This window comes from Zea mays, chromosome 7, assembly GCF_902167145.1.
Source record: "Zea mays cultivar B73 chromosome 7, Zm-B73-REFERENCE-NAM-5.0, whole genome shotgun sequence".
In the NCBI taxonomy this organism is placed as follows: domain Eukaryota; kingdom Viridiplantae; phylum Streptophyta; class Magnoliopsida; order Poales; family Poaceae; genus Zea; species Zea mays.
This window is the reverse complement of record NC_050102.1, coordinates 40192158-40214153: the sequence shown is the minus strand read 5'-3', so window position 1 is coordinate 40214153 and position 21996 is coordinate 40192158. Positions and strand designations below refer to the sequence as shown.

At 44.5% G+C, this 21996-nt stretch overlaps 1 pseudogene; it reads right to left on the bottom strand.

Annotated features, from left to right (window-relative positions):
• Nucleotides 1-3892: 3892 nt before the first annotated feature.
• On the bottom strand, nucleotides 3893-21224 carry LOC103633837 (WAT1-related protein At5g64700-like; annotated as a pseudogene).
• Between the last annotated feature and the right edge of the window lie 772 nt (nucleotides 21225-21996).

Here is a 21996-nt window from a genome sequence, read left to right as displayed (position 1 = left end):
AAATACAAGGACGGTCACTTTCATGTGCTCATGGAATGGCTCTTCGGCAGCTTTAAGGAGCTCAAAGAACTTCTGAACCTCAGGTGCAGGTGGATCCTCATAATCGGTGGGTTGACCGAGGTTCTTCGAATCGACAGGTAGAAGCTCATGGTGTACATCGTCAAGCATTTCTTCCATCATATCGTAGTCCTCCTCTTCATGTGACTGAACTTTCGATACAGTACGAGGAGGTGGGTCCTCACCGTGGTGCACCCACACCTCATAGCCTGGCATATAACCGTTCTTACAAAGATCTATCGACATAGTCCTCCTATCAAGGAAATAAATGTTTCGACACTTGCTACAAGGACATCTAACATCGGTTCCAGTCTCTGGCCGAGCAAAAGCAAGGTCGAGAAATGTGTCAGTCTTGGCAACCCACTCACTTGATAGAGCACCTCTTTTCTTCCAACCTTCATACATTCATCGACGATCCTCCTCCATACTAGATACGAGACATTAACTTAATTAGTTATGATTACTAATGAACCACATTAATACAATATTATATTGAAAAATCATTTCAAGGGATCCTAAATCATATAAAATAACCTTATTTCCGAGGGCTTAATAATTACCCTCGGAAATTAAAAGTTTAAATTATATAGGCACCACTAAATAAACTAAAACAAGCTAATTTAATTACATAACTAACTCAGGCCGTCGGACATAACAAACTAAACATAACTACTAGCAAACAATCTATATGCATATACAAAATTACACAAGTCACAAAATTACTCACTTAGCCGGACGTAGAGTCGGTGAAGCGAGCGCCGGCGGGGTCGGGGCGGGCACCGGTGGCGTCGGGGCAGGGGCAGAGGCTGGGACGGGCACGGGCTACGTCGGGGCGGCTCCGGCGGCGTGAGGGACGGAGGCAGCCACGAGCGGCTCCGGCAGAGCATGCGGCTTCGGGACGGGTGGGGGCGGGCCGGGGAGGCCCCTGGCGGCGGCAGGTGGAGGCTGGGGTGGCGCAAGGAGTCCCTAGCGGCAGCAGCGGGTGGAGGCTAGGGAGGCCCTGGCGGTGGCGGCAACTACAATGTGCTGCTGGGCGCGCGCGGGAAAAAAGAATGGAATGAAACGGTGCGGACGCGGCTCGGATTAAAATCTCTTATGTCCGACGGCCTTTTGCGACATCGTCAGACATAATGTTATATCTGACAGGTTATCTGACAGCCGTCGGAGATAACATTATGTCCGACGGTCCTTCTGCCAGTCGTCGGACGTAGGATATTATGTCTGACGGCTGCCATGGGCCGTCAGATATAACGTTATCTCCGACGGCTGCCTAGGATGCAGTCGGACATAACAGAGCCGTCGAAACTCTTGTTTTACTATAGTGTGTTTTTGTTTCTCATTATAACGACGGTTTTGTATTCCTCACTCCTACGGACATGTTTAAGATTCTAAGAAAAAGAGAAATAGAGGAGCTAAAATTCTCTTCTATTTATATAAGTTAAAACATTTTTTAGGAGTAGAGTCTCATTTATTTCATCAGTATTATCCTTGTCGTTAAGCAACTGACATTAGATTAGCCCAACCTAAGGTTAGACTTCGTTAGGTTAGATTAATCTATCACATTAGATCAGGTCTAGGTTAGATTGGTATTACTAGTTGAGCCTAGATCAGATCTAATTAATTTGGATTAGATCATGACATGATGGGATGAGTAAAGTGGTTAGGATAAGATGATTCCTTCAAGATAAGATGGATCTATTAGGATAAGAGAGAGTCTTTTAAGATAAGATGGATCTATAAAGATAAGATATATTTTAATGAGAGATAATCTAGTTTGTCTAGTTATTTTATAAATATTCTTCTTTATGCCTAGATTTATATGCAGATGCAATTGTGGACATTACTCCACAACTCATCACACTCAATCAAAGATCCAAATCAGACAAGTATCATAAGAACAAATGTTGAAGTACATAGATACCTATAAAAATAGTTTTGTTTTTGTTCCTAAGATGAGGTCTCCTATTCCTAAAGGTAACTATAGGCACATGATTTCAAAGTGTGAAATCCACTTTTGTATTTAGAAGGAAAAGGAAAGAGTAATTAGAGTAAAGCAACAGTGGATGAGAAATGATTAAGGAAAGTTTTAGAAAGAATCAGAGTGGCAAAGGTATGTAAGCAATGGTTGTCCAGTTCTATCTAGGTTTCGTCCTACAGTCAACACTGCTCTGATACCACTTCTGTCACACCTGGGTTTCGGGGGCAACAAGACCCGGACGCGAAATAATCACCAGGTGTGCTAGGACCAAGTCTCACACATATGATGAATATTGGTACAGAAACGAATGTCACATCTTTACTAAATAATAGGAGTTCTGTACAAAATAAATAAATAATTACATCATAAGGAGACAAGGATCCAGCAACCCAAAGTTGACTGGGAGACGACGGCCTAGACCTCTCACGAACTCGTCACATCATCCTCCATGCGCCTCATCTTGTGGTACCTGTTCTTGACCCGTGGGGGTGTGAGACAACAAGAGTGAGCTCACATACGTTCATCGCTCAACAAGTTGTGGGGAATAATGTGCATGAACTCGCCAAAGGTGAGAGTTCAGGTGAAGTGTAAGGCTTACCAAAGAGGATGGTTAAAGCTGAGCATTGCTTTTAAAGTTGGTCAAAATTTATTAACAGTTACTAAGTATAAGTAAATACCAACCCAATTAAGTAGTATAACAAAAGTGATAACAACACCTGCGATGCAATGCATATGACAAATTGAATTTTAGTTCCATAAGTTAATCATGTGAGTGTCAGAGTGGCTCATGACCGTGAGCACGACTGATATACCAGTTTTACACTCTACAGAGGTTGCACATCTTTACCCACAAGTCATGTTATCCATATGGCAAGGGATCGCGACTTCCCATACACCTCTACCAAGGAAGCGAGGCAGGGTAACACTACAAAACCTTTACAAAGTTCCACTAGCTTCAGAAAACCCGCTACAGTTTCTAGGAAGCTCCAATGCAGGGCCCCTCGCCTGACCGCCATCGCAGCAAAATCAACCCAAGGGCCTCCCCACACTGACCACTCCCCTACTGCCCTTGCCCCTTTCGGGTAAGGTAGTCCTCCACTAGCTTTCCTAATTAGTTAGCCAAGGGCGTCCCATACCACCCTTGTGGTAGCACTGTTTTCCCGAGTGGTTCTCCATGTTCCAATTAACATAATGATCTTATCATGAATAGTAAATAATAAACTGATAATAGAAGTGTGATCATGAATAATGTATATCTCCATACCCAAAACCATATAAAGCAATAACATGGACTACCCAAAAATTCAGTAGTAAATAAGGTATAAAGATAGTCAAACTATGGTAACCTATTGGGACCCATCAAAATTAACCTATGCAGATCATTATGATTAATAAGAACATGACTGGGTAAATAGAAGTGATAAGGGAAAACTTGCCTCGGACTTAAGATTCTAGGTACCAACTGTGGCAGAACCGCCCGAATTATTCCAGCTTAAGTGCCTAAGTCACGCCTCAGGGCAGCAACACACTTAAATCAGAATAACCCATCAGTCCCTCAGATCTAGTCTGATAAAGCCACTTAACCAGGATCAAATACCACGTACTCACTCGAAGGTGAGTCACAGAAGAAAATATAATAAAACAGAAAAAACCTCAAATTAAAGTACTGGAGTTATTACATAAATCAGAGTTTTTCATGTAGCTGGTAAAAGTTCATAAAATAAAATGCAGCGGATAATCGATGCCGTTGGTAGTGAGGAAATGGGCAAGGCCTAGCCCACTACTCCTCTTGCTCCTCTCCTGTCGGAGCAGCATCCCACTCGACCGTCCAACCCGGTGCCAGGGTGGTAGACCAAGTCACACTATCAACCATATCCTGAAGCATACCTACAAAAAATTATGCCACAAGCAAGGCTGAGTATACTAATACTCAACTAGACTTACCCGGTGTGAGAAATCTACTCCTCTACCTCTAGACCATGCAACTGTTTGGCTGAGGGGTTTGGTTTGCCAAAAGCACTAGCTGAGTCTAAAATCAATTTTTAGCTTTTCAATTTCTAGCATTATTACCTTATCTAAGTTTGCTCCTTCTAAGCATACATGGTAACAAGCATTTAGTGCAAACAACAAGTTATCTTGTGTAAACCTCATTTCACTTCTAACTCAATGTAGTACAAGGGGTCAAGCAGTTTCATTAGCTGCGAGAAGCAGACGATTCGAATCGAGTTTTAACCTTGCAAGGTAAATCTAAACACACGACATGTCAGGGCACTCCATTCCCACACACGTCAACCGTCCCCATCGATTCCCCGTTCGCGGCCAGGGCTCACCGCCTTGGCATACAATGCTCCACTGACCCCGCCTACCGCCGTGCAGTGACCACACTTGTACCCACCATAGCTAGCATGGGAGACCCAGTCTCAGGACAAGTGAGGGATAAAGTCCGTGCCCGGCTTCACTCAGGTACTAGGTTTACCGGTTACCATATTTCCCGACATGTGTTTAGTACGTTCAAACGCTTGACTCAGGTATCCACACATTAATCCTTAATTCCTTTTCCCGTCTCATGGACAAGGCATCCTCCCTGGATCCAAGTCCATATACCATCATAGATCCCGTTATCAAGATGAATACAATCAATTCCTGACCTCGCGCGAGTGCTAGAAACATCACTCGACTTCTACCGAGATCTTGATTTAGCATAGCAGCTACTCGACCTAGCATACTAGTATCCATCTCAAAAAGGAATCCTAAGTTCATGCAACTAGGGTTTTCAAGCAACTCCTACACTTAAGTGCACATTACAAACCTACAAACAATAAGTGTAGTAAAGTAGCATATATAGATACGGTTATGCATAAAACCGGGGCTTGCCTTCAATTGCTGGGGCTGCGTGGACATCCTCGATGGCAGTCTCGGGAGCTTGCTCCTGGTCCTCCTCATGGACAACTTCTTGCTCGGGGATGAGCACGTACTCTTCGTCAGCGAGATTGCAATCTAATGAATGCAATGAGTAAGATACATGCATGATATGATATGCAATTTAGCAATTAAACTTTGATGGTGAATGATCATTTTAATAAGGTAGGGCTTAATCTTGCTACTCGAAGATTTTGGTGGTACACTTAGCAATTTAGGGTCAAGCTTAGTTAAGATAAGTGGTAAGTTCATTTTGGTGTTCCACTGATTTTCTTTTAATGTCTTAGTGAGAATTTAATAAGGTTTCTATTTGAATTTATTGGGGGCGAGGTTTATTTTTCCCTTCTTTCCTTCTATTCCTTTTATGCCTTTAAGGTGGGTTTGAACTACAAGTCAACTTAATAAATTTCCAAAAATTCTGCAAAAATTACAGTGGCTTTTTATTGGTGTATAAGTTTCTGTCTCAAGATTTGGGGTTTAAAAGGTAAGTGGTTTTCTCTGTATAAAATTATCAATTATTAGGGCAGAGAGGGTGTTTTGAACTACAACTCCTTTTTAACAGAGGGTTATTCTTTAAGACATATTTTTGCTGGCATTTAGGGGTTATAAGATGACTTTGTATAAGTTTCTAGCCATTAATACTTATTTATTATTTTTTTATGATTTTGTAAAGTTTCTAGCCAAAGGGGTGCTTTCTACTACCACTATAATTGAAAAATATCAAACAACAAATTTCTAATTTTTCCTATCTTCTTCTTTGTGTAAGAGCAATTATTCTAAAATTTGGCAACTTTTTGCTTGAGGGAAGGGTGGTAGGAATTTTTTGGATTAAATGGCCTTTTTCATAAAGTATTGACAATGAGTATTATTTTGTAGCTTTCAATTGGGTTTTGCATTTTTCTCTAGTGGCCTATTTCATTATTGATCTACTAAAATTTTATTTGCCCACTGTTGCACACTTTTTGGCTTACTTATGATTTAATTGAAATATGGCTTAATATCAAGTTTTATTTGTTTACCCTACTTAAAATGATGGACTGAGATGTTTATCATTTTTGTAGTGGGGTTCTAGGGGTTACAAGTCCACTGGATTTTTATTAACAATTGCGAAATTGTTTTCATAATTCTAATAATTGTTTTTCTAGTTGATTGGTGCCTAATAAAACTTTTCTTCTATAATTTGCTCTGGACTAGGGGTCCCTTTATTTTTCCTAGGTTCTCTGTTACTTAAGTAGGCTAGGAAAAATAATTGCATTCACTGTTTATTACTTTCTAATACCTCTATGATTTTCTTAAGTTTTGGGCAAAATGGTTTTTAATCGATAATCCTACTTAAATTTCCAATACTGGGGTGCTCACTATTTTTAAACAGTGTCTAAATGGGGTTTGAACATCTACAAATTTAATAAGGTTTGATCATTTCCCTTAATCAATTTCAAACTCAAAAATGCAAAATAGAAAGCATAGGGTTCATTATTTTTAATTGATAGTCCATAATATTTTGAATTCAGCAAAATTGGTTTGGTTAAATTTGGTTGAGTATAACTCAAGATATAAATTTCCTAAGTTCTCTGCTGAATTTTAAAAAAGATTAATTAGAATTAGATAAAGGGAAAACAGTTTTGCGCTGGGGTCCCTGGCGAAAGGCCTTAAAGGAATTACAGACAGGTCCTCGGTGCACTATTCACATGAGTCTACGGCTCTGCAGAAAACCCCCTAGGATTTCTAGAAATCGAACTCGCGGTCCTTCCCTAATGGAACAGTGGCCGCGGAGGCACTACACCAAAATAGTAAACTTCCTAGAGCCTAAACCCTAGGAAGTTAGGCCTAAACTCTAGGAAGTTAGCTAAACTCTCGGAAGTTAAGCCATCCCGTCGGAAGTTTGGCTCTCGAAAATTTTTTGTCGGAAGTTAGCTTAACTTCCTAGAGCCCTCTAGGAAGTTAGCTAACTTCCTACAGCCAAAAAAGCCTCTCGGAAGTTAGTAGATTCTCGGAAGTTAGTAGCTTCACGCCGTCAGCGTTGTCAGCTGACTAACTTCCTACGACTAACTTCCTACGGCTGACTGTAGCCCCTAAAAAGGTAGCTGGCTAACTTCCTACGGCTTAATAAGCCTCTAGGAAGTTAATTTGACCAGCATTATAAATGTTGTTTACTTTTATTTTACTCCACATTCCACAACATAACAAATATATCAACAGCTATATAGCACAACATATTTTTCACATAAAACATCTCACACACAATCACATAACAATATTTAAATCCATAGTCTCATCAATTACATCGCAAAAGTCTCATCCATAGTCTAATCAATTACATCACAAAAGCCATCCATAGTCATAATAAGACACATCTCATCATCCAGTACTAATAAGAGACAATATCTCATACATAGTCATAATAAAAGTCTAAGTATCAGAACACAATAACATGGAAGTCTCAAACAGCATCATTTACCACCATGAGCAATGTCCATTTGATCCATACCCCCTGGGAACTACAACAGGTTTCGGTGCTGGCCGGGTCTTGAGAGGCGAAGGCACGGTGGTGGTTGATAGGGCTCACGGACGGGCCGGTTTACAAGGCGATGGTGACGACTTCCGCCAGGCAGAGCACTACGCCGACGACCTTGGCTATGCCTGAAGTGCTCCTCAGCTTCACTCTCTCCATCCTGGTAATTAATTAAGCAACATTATTTCAATCCTGGTGTTAATAAATTAACATACTATTTTCATCCCTGCTCTGCAAGACTCTTATGTGTATCAACATTTTATAAACCTATTGAACTTACTTAAAAATACAAATATTACTATAAACATAGCTTGCTTGGCCAGACAGATTGATGTTATAGCTAGCAGAACTATTAATTAGCCTGCTGGCTCACCTAAGCACTGTGCCAAGAAAAAAAAGTGATGGCTGCATTGAAGATCGAGGTGGCAGGCTATGATATCGATGATAAAAACCTCAAAAGCACCGCCAGGAAGAAGGTGCTGGCCGGGAGCGAGCCGTCTGCCGTAGATGCCACCGTTGTAGTGGTGAACTTGAGGCTCACGTGGTACAGGTTCACCCCTACCGTAATCCTGAAAGGCAATTTCCACAGGTAAACAGATCTGAATTAATCGGACAGTTTATTGCTGCCTGCTGGCGATACAAAGATGATTGCCACATACCTTTGTAGAAGAGCTATAGGCAGCAAGATGAGGGAGCCAACTTCCTGGCGATAGAAGATGAACACGTACTCCCTGGTTCAAAGCAGCCTTGGATATCACGAACATGCCAGTGTAGATCAGTTGTATGATGATGGCCACGCAGTAGATCTGTATCGTCTCCCCACGCTGGCGTTGCCCACTCAAGTCCGGCGGGGGCGGGGGCGGGGCCGGAGTCGGGGGCGGCCGCGGCGGACGAGGCCGGAGTGGCGGCGACCGTGGCAGACGGGGCCAGGGCGGGGGCGTCCGCGGCGGACGGGGCCAGGGACGGGGGCGGGGGCGGGCAGGGGCGTCCGCGGCGGACGGGGCCAGGGACGGGGGCGGGCACGGGCATGCGCGGCAGGGGCGACCGGTTTCGTGGACGGCGGGGGCGGCTAGTGGCGGGCGGCTCCAATGGAAGAGACAGATGCGAGAGAGACGGGTTGAGAAAGGTGAGAGAAGAGATAAGGTTGGGAAGAGGTTTAAAATAAAAAATAACTTCCTAGAGTAAAGCCGTAGGAAGTTACGTAACTTCCTAGAGTTTGTACATTTACTCTAGGATGTTAAGTAACTTCCTAGAGCCGGTCGTAGGAAGTAAGCTTTTCGTTTGACTGGTCAAAAGCTAAAATCTAACTTCCTAGAGGAGGCCGTAGGAAGTTAGCTTTTCGTTTGACTGGTCAACAACTGAAACCTAACTTCCTAGAGGGGGCCATAGGAAAGCTAACTTCCTAGAGTCAGTCGTAGGAAGTTAGCTTTTCGTTTGACTGGTCAACAGCTGAAACCTAACTTCCTAGAGGAGGCCGTAAGAAGTTAGCTAATTTCCTACGGTTTTTTAACTTCCGACAGCTTTTATAAAATACCGTAGGAAGTTATGTTTATTTCCTAGAGCTACCAGTTGCCTCTCGGAAGTTATTTATTTCCTACGGTTTGTTATAAAAGCTGTAGGAAGTTAAAAAACCGTAGGAAGTGTATGATTTTGGTGTAGTGAGGAAGAAAGGGGCGGAGGGGCTTACCGGCGGCGAGGCTGCTCCGGTGAGGTGGTCGAGGGCGTAGGGGAGGTCTTGAGGATCACATCGATGTGCGGGTCGCCATCGGGGATGGTCGGAGTCGGCCGATCCACGTGCGCAGGCGGAGATGCTCACCGGCGGTGACGAGTCCAGCCTAACCAGTGCACAATAGGTCAATTGAACGGGTCAGAGAGCTTCACTGGGTGCTAGGGAAGATGTGGGTGCAAGGAATTGGAAAATGACTTACTAGTTAGCTCAGTTCACGTGCGGCGGTGGGTGACTGAAGTCCGACAAGGGTGAATCCGCCTCTCCGGTGAGGCAATGCCTCGGCTCAGGCTTGGAGAAGCTTCACGGCTTCACGGGGAAGTGGTCCAAGGGCTGGGGTGAGGCTGGGGTTCAACCGAAGGGGCTGGCCAAGACGGTCGTACTCGGGCAGTGATGGCGGGCGGTGGTGCTTGCTTTTCAGGGCGAGCTTCGGCGATCTCTGGCTCGGGCGAGGCTCTAGGTGTGTGACTGCCAATGGCTAAGGCCTCTGGAGGCATTTATAGGCGAGGGCGAGGTGCAGACGCGCGGGGCGAGGCGACCACGCGCGGGGCACGCGCTGCCGCGACCAGTCCGCGCTCGGCCGGTCAGGCAAGCGAACAAACACGTGGCTCTTTGCGTCTGCCCGAGTTCAAGCACTCATAGGTTTGATCTTCGCGTATTTGGGCATGATCACTGCACAAGATTTGCTCCTCCGATAGAGCTTTGTCGTTTATGTGTGGAAGTCGAGCGGTTTGGGGCTGTGTACATAGAGTTGTCGTGTCACAAAGGTGGCAGTGTCACAAGGTCGAGTCTCGAGGTAAAACCATGTCAAGATCGTGTCAAACAGTGAAGAGAGGTCTCCAAACTTTGCCACGGTGTGTTCAAGGGAATTTGGCGCCACTTTGATATTTGGACTTGCTTGATTTGAGTTTTGAAAAACAGAGAACGCGGTTGATCTTTGGAAAGGGGCTCAAATTCAGATTTCTGAATTTCTAAATTTCCCCCAAGTGCATTAGTTTAGGAGCTGATTTGGGGATTTTGAAAAGTTCAAATGGCAAAACTTCCTTACTATACTTGTTGGTTAATTAGTGAACTAAAATTTTGTAATTTGGTTTTTACCAAAATTTGTATTTTTCTCCCAAGTCTTCTCCCAAACGCCCTTTATATGCTTAAATGGTTTACTTAGGATTAATTAGGGTTTGAGAGGTTTTCTTACCTTAAGATTCATGACATGATTAAGGAGAGTTTCTTAAGATGAAAAAGACTCACACTTTAAACCTTTGTTCTTAATCTTTGATGTTCATCCCTTCATTTGGTTTACATGTGATAATGGCTTGGGTTAGCTTAAGGAAGAAACCCTAAGTGACACTGGGGTGTCACAGCCTTCCCCCCTTAAAGGAATCTCGTCCCGAGATTTGGGTTGGAGTCCTCCCGGGGTGAAGCGAAGGGTGAGACTTACATGAAGTAGGTGCTTTATTTATTAGGGCATCTGCTCTTCGAATGCCATTCTCTTTGCAATTTCAGAAGGAAGTCCTTTTTAACTTTAGTTTTATAATTACTTCATTCTGATTTTAAGATCATTTTTCTGAAATTTAGATTCAAAAGGCAGGAGGAGGGGGTTGGGCATGATTACTTACCAACTTTCTTTGGTAGGCAATCAGGGAAATTGGAACGCAGGAGTTCCTCAGTCTCCCAAGTAGCCTCTTCCTCTGAGTGATTACTCCATTGGATCTTATACATTTTGATCGATTTAGCCCGAGTTGATCTTTCTTTGCAATCCAGAACCTTGGAAGGGTACTCCTGGTACGATAGATTTGGCTCTATCTCCAATTCTGGTTCTGCTATGATCTCGGTCGGCAATACACACTTCTTCAGCTGGGATACATGGAACACATTGTGGATGGCAGACAGTTTTGGAGGTAACTTCAATTTGTATGCCACGGGTCCACATGCTTCTATGATCTCATAAGGTCCGATGTAATGAGGGGCTAACTTGCCTTTGATTCCGAATCTCTGCACTCCCTTGGTGGGTGATACCTTCAAATATACGAAATTTCCCACCTCAAACTGGAGAGGTTTCCTCCTCTTATCATGGTAACTCTTCTGCCTGGCCTGAGCAACTTCTAGATTCTTCCTGATTAGTTGGATCTTCCTTTCGGCTTCAGTCACTAAGTCAGGTCCGAAAACTTCTCTTTCTCCAGGCTGAGACCAATTGAGGGATGTTCTACACCTTCTTCCATAGAGAGATTCAAAGGGTGCCATCTTTAGGTTGGATTGATAACTGTTGTTATAAGCAAACTCTGCCAAGGAGAGGTGCTTATCCTAGTTCTTGCCACAATCGATTGCACAAGCCCTCAGCATATCTTCAAGAATTTGATTTACCCTCTCGGTCTGACCATCAGTCTGTGGGTGGTAAGCTGAACTTCTGATTAGCTTGGTTCCCAAAGACTCTTGCAGTTGTTCCCAAAATCTGGCAACAAAAGGGGCTCCTCGGTCAGATACAATGGTCCGGGGCAATCCGTGCAAACACACGATTCGATCAATGTACAACTCTACATACTTTTGAGCCTTATCAGTGGTGTGCACTGGGAGAAAATGTGCCACTTTCGTCAGTCGGTCCACAATAACCCAAATCAAATCATGATGACGAGAGGTGTTGGGCAGACCCACAATGAAATCCATGCTGATGTCATCCCATTTCCACGAAGGTATAGACAGGGGTTGCAAAGCTCTAGCTGATTTCAAGTGGCTTGCCTTTATCCTCTGACAGGTGTCACATTCTGATACATATTGGGCTATCTCCCTCTTTATTTTGGTCCACCAATACAAGGGCTTCAAATCATGGTACATTTTGGTGCTCCCTGGATGCATGGAGAATTTGGAGAGATGGGCCTCATCCAAGATTCTCTTCTTGAGACCCTTATTTTTAGGAACTACCAATCTGCCTTCAAACCACAATATACCCTTCCCATCTTGGCGGAAACATTTATACTTCTCAGTCTTCTGATGGAGGTTCTCCTTGATAATCTGTACTCCCTTGTCACTGAGCTGGGCCATGATGATCTGGTCTTGCAAAGCTGGCTCAACGGAAATGTGAGACAAAGCACCAGAAGGAATTACTTCAATCTTCATCTTGCTCAACTCATCACACAAGGTGTCATTGCGAGAATCCATCCTGACACAGTTGCATTGCAACTTCCTACTCAAGGCATCTACTACCACATTGGCTTTTCCTGGGTGATAATGTACCTCCAGGTCATAGTCCTTGATCAGCTCTAGCCATCTTCTCTGCCTCATGTTGAGATCAACCTGAGTAAAGATATACTTAAGGCTCTTATGATCAGTGAAGATGTTGTAGTGGGTTTCCATCAAATAGTGCCTCCACATTTTTAATGCATGAACCACGACTGCTAACTCCAAATCATGAGTGGGATAGTTTTGCTCATGAGGCCTGAGTGCTCTCGATGCATAAGCAATGACTCGGTTGTCTTGCATCAAGACACAACCTAGTCCAGTGCCAGAGGCATCACAATACACATCAAATGGCTTGCTGCTGTCGGGTTGCGCTAACACCGGTGTTGTGGTCAGATGTTGCCTTAATCCATGAAAGGCATCTTCGTACTTCTGACCCAAACAAATTTGGCTTCTTTCTTCAACAGCTCAGTTATGGGCTTTGCAATCCAAGAGAAATCCGGAATGAATCTTCGGTAATAACCAGACAATCCTAGAAAACTTCGAATCTGATGGACAGTCGTTGGTGGCTTCCAGTTCATCACCTCTTGCACCTTATCAAGATCAACAGCTATACCTACCTGAGAGATAGTGTGACCCAAGAATTTAATCTCCTTTAGCCAAAAATCACACTTTGACAATTTGGCATAAAGATGGTGCTCTCGCAGACGTTGAAGCACTACATGCAAATGCCCGACATGTCCTTCTTCGTTCTTCGAGTACACCAAGATATCATCGATGAAAACCACTACGAATTTGTCCAATTCAGGCATCAAAATAGATTTCATCAGATACATTAAATATGCTGGTGCATTAGTCAGCCCAAATGACATCACCAAGAATTCATATAGCCCATATCTGGTTGAGAAAGTAGAGTTCAGAATATCGCTTGCTTGTATCTTGATCTGATGATAGCCGGAGCAAATGTCTATCTTGGAAAACACTTTGGCTCCGACCAATTGATCAAAAAGAACATCAATACGAGGTAAAGGATACTTGTTCTTGATAGTCACCGCGTTAAGTGGGCGGTAATCTATGCATAGCCTCAAGCTTTCATCCTTCTTCTTTACAAACAAGGCTGGACATCCTCAAGGCGAAGTACTTGGGCAGATAAAACCTTTGTCCAGGAAGTCTTGCAATTGCTTCTTCAATTCTGCCAATTCAGCGGGTGGCATCCAGTAAGGCCTCTTGGAAATAGGTGTCGTTCCCGGTTGCAACTTGATGGCGAATTCGATGTCCCGGTCTAGTGGCATTCCTGGCAATTCATCAGGGAAGACATCTGCATACTCACAGACCACTAGAATCTTCATCAGAGGTAACTCCGTCAATGCAAAAGCACACGACTGAGTAGAGTCTTGACGGGGCAGAAACAAGGTGAAACTCCCACAGATCGGGGAATTGACTTCCACGATGCGGCTGGCTACATCAAGCACTACTTGGTGTAGGGTCATCCAATTAGTGCCCAGAATAATATCCACATTTTCCAAACCCAAAACAAGAAGGGTGGTTTTGATAATGTGGCTTCCCAGTTGAATAGGCACACTCCGGATTAATTGGTTGGTTACAGTTTTACCCCCAGGTGTGGCTATTATGAATGACCCTTTTGCATGACAGAAAGGCAATTGACATTTAGCACTGAACTTCTGGCTAATGAAACTATGAGATGCACCAGAATCAAACAGAATTAAAGCAGGTTGATTAAAAACTGAAAAGATACCAGTCATAATGGGGGCTTCCTCAGGTAACTCCTCCAGAGTAGTGAAGTTGAGCTTCCCTTGCCTGACTTGCACCTTCTGCTTTCTTCCCTTGTCTTGATTTGGTGCTGGCATCTGCCTCTGCTGATTTCTTGGGCAATTCTTGGCATAGTGGCCCACATTGCCACAAGTGAAGCACTTGTTCCCATTGCCCTGGCGGAACTGCTGCTGTTGCAGAGGCTGATTGTTCCTGGGAGCGGGAGCTGGAAAACAAGTGGGTGCCGGCTGCTGCTGCTGAGGTGGCCTGATCACCCATCTGCCTGCCTGCTATTGAAATCCCCTGCTCTGATTATGAGAAACAATCCTGAACCTCTGGGCCTGAGCGGATGGTGTTGCCATCGGTGCCTTTCTCTTCTTCTCTGCCCAGTGAGCTACAATGCAGTCCTCCTGGGAGATGGCCAGGTTGACCAACTCATTGAAGCTATCAGCACAGACAGTGTTGAGACGTTCCCGCAGCTTGGTGTTGAGACCCCTGTGGAAGCGGTCTCTCTTCTTCCGTCAGAATCAGCATGATAACCTGCATACTGGCACAGGTCATTGAAGGCCTGAGCGTACTGCAATACCGTGCGGGTTCCTTGATTGAGTGCCAGAAATTCATTCAGCTTGCAATTAAGAATTCCGGCTAGGATATGGTGCCCTCTGAAAGCAATCTTGAATTCCTCCCAAGACACTTCACGATCAGTGGGGAGCATAGCACAGAAGTGGTCCCACCAAGTCTGAGCAGGGCCACGAAGCTGCTGTGTGGCGAAGCGAGCCTTGGTCTCATCGGGGAAGTCTCCCGTGAGGAGGGGAAACTTGGACTCAACAACGCGGAGCCACACATCGGCATCCAACGGATCCTCTGCCTTGGTGAACAAGGGTGGTTGCGTGCTTAGGAACTCCTAGTAGGTTGCCGCTGCCGAAGGTCGCTGCTGCTAGCCTCCACCATGCTGCTGGGGGTGGGGCTGGTGCTGCAAGAGCTATCACAGAATCTCATTCTACTAGGCCATAAGCTCCTGCACTGTGGGAGCTGGAGGAGGTGGCGGGGGAACTTGCTCGTTATGCCCACGACGCTGCCTAGCTGCCATCTGAAAACAGAGATTGTCACCAATATTATCCCAAATCACAAGTTCGAACGACATGCTATTATCTCATATGGAAGGAAAATTACCATAATCATAACATTAAGTTTGAATGAAGATAACATGGTTACAACATCCCACAGATCTCAAAAGTTGTCAAGGGTTACATTAATTAGGGGAAAGTACTCGTAAGCCTACTCCAAAATCTGGCATTAACTAAGCTCGCGTAGGTTTCTATCCTCTAAGACGTCAAGATGACTGATCAACCCTGAGCGGTGGAAGCGACACTGGATGCGGGTGAAGGGGGCATTGCAGAGGTAGTCCCATTGGCACCAGGGGCTAGTCCTAACTCCTCGAGAGCCTCTTCTCCCTCGCTTCCGGCCTTATTTGCCTCCATCTCCAAGTGGTGCATGTCCAGGTGGTCATTAGCTTCTTCGAGTTCCCGCTGCACATCGTGGAGCTGGTTCTTCAAGACATCAATAGTGTTGTCTCGGATCTCCACCTGCTGCTCCAAGGTGGTGATGCGCTGGCTCAGCCTTTCTACCTGTAGGTCCTTCTCCACCAACTCAGAGGACAAGTCGACCACAAAGTCTTCTCGGCTGTCGAGGGTGAGCTTGGTGGTTTGAGCGATGTTAGCAAGATGTGCCATAGCGTCGCTCTGCAGGGCCTGAATGCGGTACAACGCACTCATGCACTGAACAGTGACCCTCCCAACCAAGTCAGGATACATTGCCCACACATCTTTCACATGGCTCACATGGTTACACCACATGGAGTCATCCTTCTTCTCAGCAGGGAAGAGTCCCAAGGGGTGCATTACCATCTCTAGGGGGTGGTAGCCACAGAAAGTTGTCAGGGCCTTCATCGCTGTCGCTTCAGTGGTGTCGTTCGTCCTGAATCCAATCATCTCGGAGTCAAGAGAACACCAACCCGGCTGAAGGGGATGAGCCTCCAAGGTCAGCTAGACTCGGCAACATGGTCCCCGATGCTCCTCGTACAACTGCACCGTGTACAAAGGGGGCGTAGGGTAACCAGCGGAGTCAAGCACTTCCCATAAGATGGAAGGAAAACCATCGTGAGAATAGAAGTCAGAGCTGAAACGAGTGTCTCCTCCACTGGCAGGGGTGGATGAATTCATCTGCGGAAGGGGATCAGATGGTAAAGATTATGGTGGAAGGAAGAAAATAAAGAGCCTGGATGGTTTAAAAGGAAGTGGGTTAGCTTGAACTTTTACTTTTTTAATTCTTAATCCTTCAATTTTTATAATGCATGTATGCTGAAAATAACGTCTCCTTCTCCGAAATAAAAGGGTGCTTCTAGGGCATCCTTTTAAAAAGCTACATACTGGCCCACAGGGCCTACTTACTTAGCCACTTATTTCTCCCTCTATCCCTAAGGACTTTCGTCCTAGGTCTAGCGGTCTAGTCCTGACGATTCTTATCAGTTTCTAAGCAAGTTTTAGATTTTGAAAATTGGTATTCGTGGTTTATTGTCCTTCTCTGTGGTGGTATTTGCTCCGATACCAGCTGTGGCAGAATCGCCTAAATATATCCAGCTTAAGTGCCTAAGTCACGCCTCAGAGGCAACAACACACTTAAATCGGAATAACCCGTCAGTCCCTCAGATCTAGTCTGATAAAGCCACTTAACCAGGATCAAATACCACGTACTCACTCGAACGTGAGTCACAGAAGAAAATACAATAAAACAGGAAAACCTCAAATTAATGTACTGGAGTTATTACATAAATCAGAGTTTTTCAGTTAGCTGGTAAAAGTTCATAAAATAAAATGCAACGGATAATCGATGTCGTTGGTAGTGAGGAAATGGGCAAGGCCTAGCCCACTACTCCTCTTGCTCCTCTCCTGTCGGAGCAGCATCCCACTCGACCGTCCAACCCGGTGGCAGGGTGGTAGGCTAAGTCACACTATCAACCATATCCTGAAGCGTACCTGCAAAAAATTATGCCACAAGCAAGGCTGAGTATACTAATACTCAGCTAGACTTACCCAATGTGAGGAATCTACTCCTCTACCTCTAGACCATGCAGCTGTTTGGCTGAGGGGTTTGGTTTGCCAAAAGCACTAGCTGAGTCTAAAATCAATTTTTAGCTTTTCAATTTCTAGCATCATTACCTTAGCTAAGTTTGCTCCTTCTAAGCATACATGGTAACAAGCATTTAGTGCAAACAACATGTTATCTTGTGTAAACCTCATTTCACTTCTTACTCAATGTAGTACAAGGGGTCAAGCAGTCTCATTAGCTGCGAGAAGCAGACGATTCGAATCGAGTTTTAACCTTGCAAGGTAAACCTAAACACACGACATGTCAGGGCACTCTGTCCCCACACACATCAACCGTCCCCATCAATTCCCCGTTCGCGGCCAGGGCTCACCGCCTTGGCATACAATGCTCCACTGTCCCCGGCTACTGTCGTGCAGTGACCGCACTTGTACCCACCATAGCTAGCATGGGAGACCCAGTCTCAGGACAAGTGAGGGATAAAGTCCGCGCCCGACTTCACTCAGGTACTAGGTTTACCGGTTACCATATTTCCCGACATGTGTTTAGTACGTTCAAACGCTTGACTCAGGTATCCACACATTAATCCTTAATTCATTTTCCCGTCTCATGGACAAGGCATCCTCCCTGGATCCAAGTCCATAGACCATCATAGATCCCGTTATCAAGATGAATACAATCAATTCCTGACCTCGCGCGAGTGCTAGAAAAATCACTCGACTTCTACCGAGATCCTGATTTAGCATAGCAGCTACTTGACCTAGCATACTAGTATCCATCTCAAAAAGGAATCTTAAGTTCATGCAACTAGGGTTTTCAAGTAACTCCTACACTTAAGTGCACATTACAAACCTACAAACAATAAGTGTAGTAAAGTAGCATATATATATATATATATATATATATATATATATATATATATATATATATACGATTATGCATAAAACCGGGGCTTGCCTTCAATTGCTGGGGCTGCGGGGAGATCCTCGATGGCAGTCTCGGCAGCTTGCTCCTGGTCCTCCTCGTGGACAACTTCTTGCTCGGGGATGAGCACGTACTCACCGTCAGCGAGATTGCAATCTAATGAATGCAATGAGTAAGATACATGCATGATATGATATGCAATTTAGCAATTAAACTTTGATGGTGAATGATCATTTTAATAAGGTAGGGTTTAATCTTGCTACTCGAAGATTTTGGTGGTACACTTAGCAATTCAGGGTCAAGCTTAGTTAAGCTTAGTGGTAAGTTCATTTTGGTGTTCCACTGATTTCCTTTTAATGTCTTAATGAGAATTTAATAAGATTTCTAGTTGAACTTATCGGAGCGAGGTTTATTTTTCCCTTCTTTCCTTCTTTTCCTTTTATGCCTTTAAGGTGGGTCTGAACTACAAGTCAACTTAATAAATTTCTAAAAATTCTGCAAACATTACGGTGGCTTCTTACTGGTGTATAAGTTTCTGTCTCAAAATTTGGGGTTTAAAAGGTAAGTGGTTTTCTTTGTATAAAATTATCAATTATTAGGGCAGAGTGGGTGTTTTGAACTACAACTCCTTTTTAACAGAGGGTTATTCTTTAAGACATATTTTTGCTGGCATTTAGGGGTTATAAAATGACTTTGTATAAGTTTCTAGCCATTATTACTTATTAGTTATTTTGCTATGATTTTCTAAAGTTTCTAGCCAAAGGGGTGCTTTCTACTACCACTATATTTGAAAAATATCAAACAATAGATTTCTAATTTTTCCTATCTTCTTCTTTGTGTAAGAGCGATCATTCTAAAATTTGGCAATTTTTTGCTTAAAGGATGGGTGGTAGGAATTATTTAGATTAAATGGCCTTTTCATGAAGTATTGGCAATGAGTATTATTTTTAGCTTTCAATTGAGTTTTGCATTTTTATCTGGTGGCCTATTTCATTATTGATCTAGTAAAATTTTATTTGCCCAATGTTGCACACTTTTTGGCTTACTTATGACTTGATTGAAATATGGCTTAATATCAAGTTTTATTTGTTTACCCTACTTAAAATGATGGTCTGAGGTGTTTATCATTTTTGTAGTGGGGTTCTAGGGGTTACAAGTTCTGAATTTTTATTAACAATTTTGAAATTGTTTTCATAATTCTAATAATTGTTTTTCTAGTTGATCAGTGCCTAATAAAACATTTATTCTAGAATTTGCTCTGGACTAGGGGTTCCTTTATATTTCCTAGGTTCTGTGTTACTTAAGTAGGTTAGGAAAAATAATTGCATTCATTGTTCATTACTTTCTAATACCTCTCTAAGTTTCTTAAGTTTTGGGCAAAATGGCTTTTAATGGATAATCCTACTTAAATTTCCAATACTGGGGTGCTCACTATTTTTAAACAGTGTCTAAATGGGATTTGAACATCTACAAATTTTCTTAAGTTCAGCACAGAAGCATAACTAGTTTTCAATAATTTAATAAGGTTTGGTCATTTCCCTTAATCAATTTCAAACTAAAAAATTCAAAACAGAAAGCATATGGTTCATTATTTTTAATTGATAGTCCAGAATATTTTGAATTCAGCAAAATGGGTTTGGTTAAATTTGGTTGAGTATAACTCAAGATATAAATTTCCTAAGTTCTCTGCTGAATTTTAAAAAGATTAACTAGAATTAGATAAAGGGAAAATAGTTTTGCGCTGGGGTCCCTAGCGAAAGATCTTAAAGGAATTAAAGACATGTCCTCGGTGCACTATTCACATGAGTCTACGGCTCTGCAGAAAACCCCCTAGGGTTTCTGGAAATCGAACCCGCGGTCCTTCCCTAATGGAACAGTGGCCACGGAGGAAGAAAGGGGTGGAGGGGCTTACTGGCGGCGAGGCTGCTCCGGTGAGGTGGTCGAGGGCATAGGGGAGGTCTCGAGGATCACAGCGATGTGCGGGTCGCCGTCGGGGATGGTCGGAGTCGGTCGGTCCACGTGCGCAAGCGGAGATGCTGGCCGGCGACGAGGAGTCTGGCCTAACCAGGGCGCGATAGGTCAATTGAACAGGTCAGAGAGCTTCACTGGGTGCTAGGGAAGATGTGGGTGCAAGGAATTGGAAAATGACTTACTGGTTAGCTCGGTTCACGTGCGGCGGCGGGTGACCGAAGTCCGGCGAGGGTGAATCCGCCTCTCCAGTGAGGCAATGCCTCGACTCAGGCTTGGAGAAGCTTCACGGCTTCACGGGAAGCGGTCCAGGGGCTGGGGCGAGGCTGGGGTTCTGTAATACCCACTTTGTAAGAAAAATCAAAAAGGAGAAAGTATCATCATGTATGCGTGTGCATCTCTATCTATCATCACATGTGCCTGATCATGATTTTAAAAATGAGTAAAACTCCACCAAGACAAAAATAATCCATTGCATAATCTTGGATTTTTGTTTGTGCATTTAAAACAATAGTAATATGAACAAATATAAAATAATACCGAGAAGAAGATTAGAGGAAAGAAGGAAATAATATCCAATATAAAATAATATAATAATTAAATAACATCCTCATAATTTGGTATGACCAATATGCATAGTTCAAATGAGTTTAAATTTGCACTTGAGATTTCATTCAAAATTTGGATTCAAAAGAATTGTAAATAAAAGAAAACAGAAAATAAAAACAAAAGAAAATGGGAAAAGAACCTAACTGGGCCGCAAACGCCCTATTCGGCCCACTTACCATTTCCTTCTGCGCGGCCCAAACGACCTCTTCACCTGCGCGCGCGCTCGCTGGTTGACCGGGCCCTCGGCTTAGTCCCTCCCACGCACGACGTTTAGTCACCGCTCGGTGGGACCCGTCTGTCTGGCGCGTCCCCATCCTCTGTTCCGCAAACGAAGGCGCGGAACTCGCCCCGTTGACTGGATCCACCGCGTGGATGAGCCTCCGCCCGTGATCTTCGCGTTGCGGCTAATAAGACCTGGCCCCGTACCCTGCCGCGGGCTCCACTTCCCTTTCGCTCCACGACACCCGAGAATCACCCAGCGCCATTGCGTCGTCCAGGCATCTGCGGGTGGGAAGTGTTGAGCCGCCGCGTGGAACATCGCCGGTGACTGCCACTCCGGCTGCGTTTACGGTCGGATCGGGTGGTCGCGGCTCTGGTCGTGCGCGGGTGGGCAATTTGGTGCGAGAACATCGGCTGGAATTGGGGGAATTCCTCACCGGAATCGGTTTCTCCGCCGCATATCGCTGTCGCCCGTGGTCGACCCCTCTCCATCACCTCCCAGTTGCGGTACGTAGTCCCACCATGTTTAAGTCACTTCCCCTGTCGTGAATCATGGCCGGATTGAGAACGGGGAGCGTTGGGGCGTGAAATTGGTGTGCACCGGCGCAGGCTCCGCCGTGCGTGAAGGGCGACGACGCCATGCGCGGGTCTCGATTGGGGAAGACGGTTTGCAGCCGTCGGATCCTTTTGCTGCGGTGGAGATTAGACTGCTATGTACCGATTCGCGGAAGGGTTCGTGACCGCTGGATGTTAATCGGGTGGTCTCGGTTGGATAGGTAGACTTTGTCTCGGAGCCGTAGATCTATAATCCAACGGTTGCGGGGACGTCTGGTTTGGAAGCAGCATAGCCTAATCTAGGCCGTGTGTTTCACATCCGACGGCCCAGAACTCACCATACCCCTTCGCGGGTACTATTTGTTAAAGAGCCCTCAGATTTTCATTAAAATAACCCGCCGTCCATAGGAATAGTGCGATGAGTTTGGGGAATTCTTTCACGTTAGCCCCTGCACTTCCCAGAAATCTGTGCGCAGTCCAGAT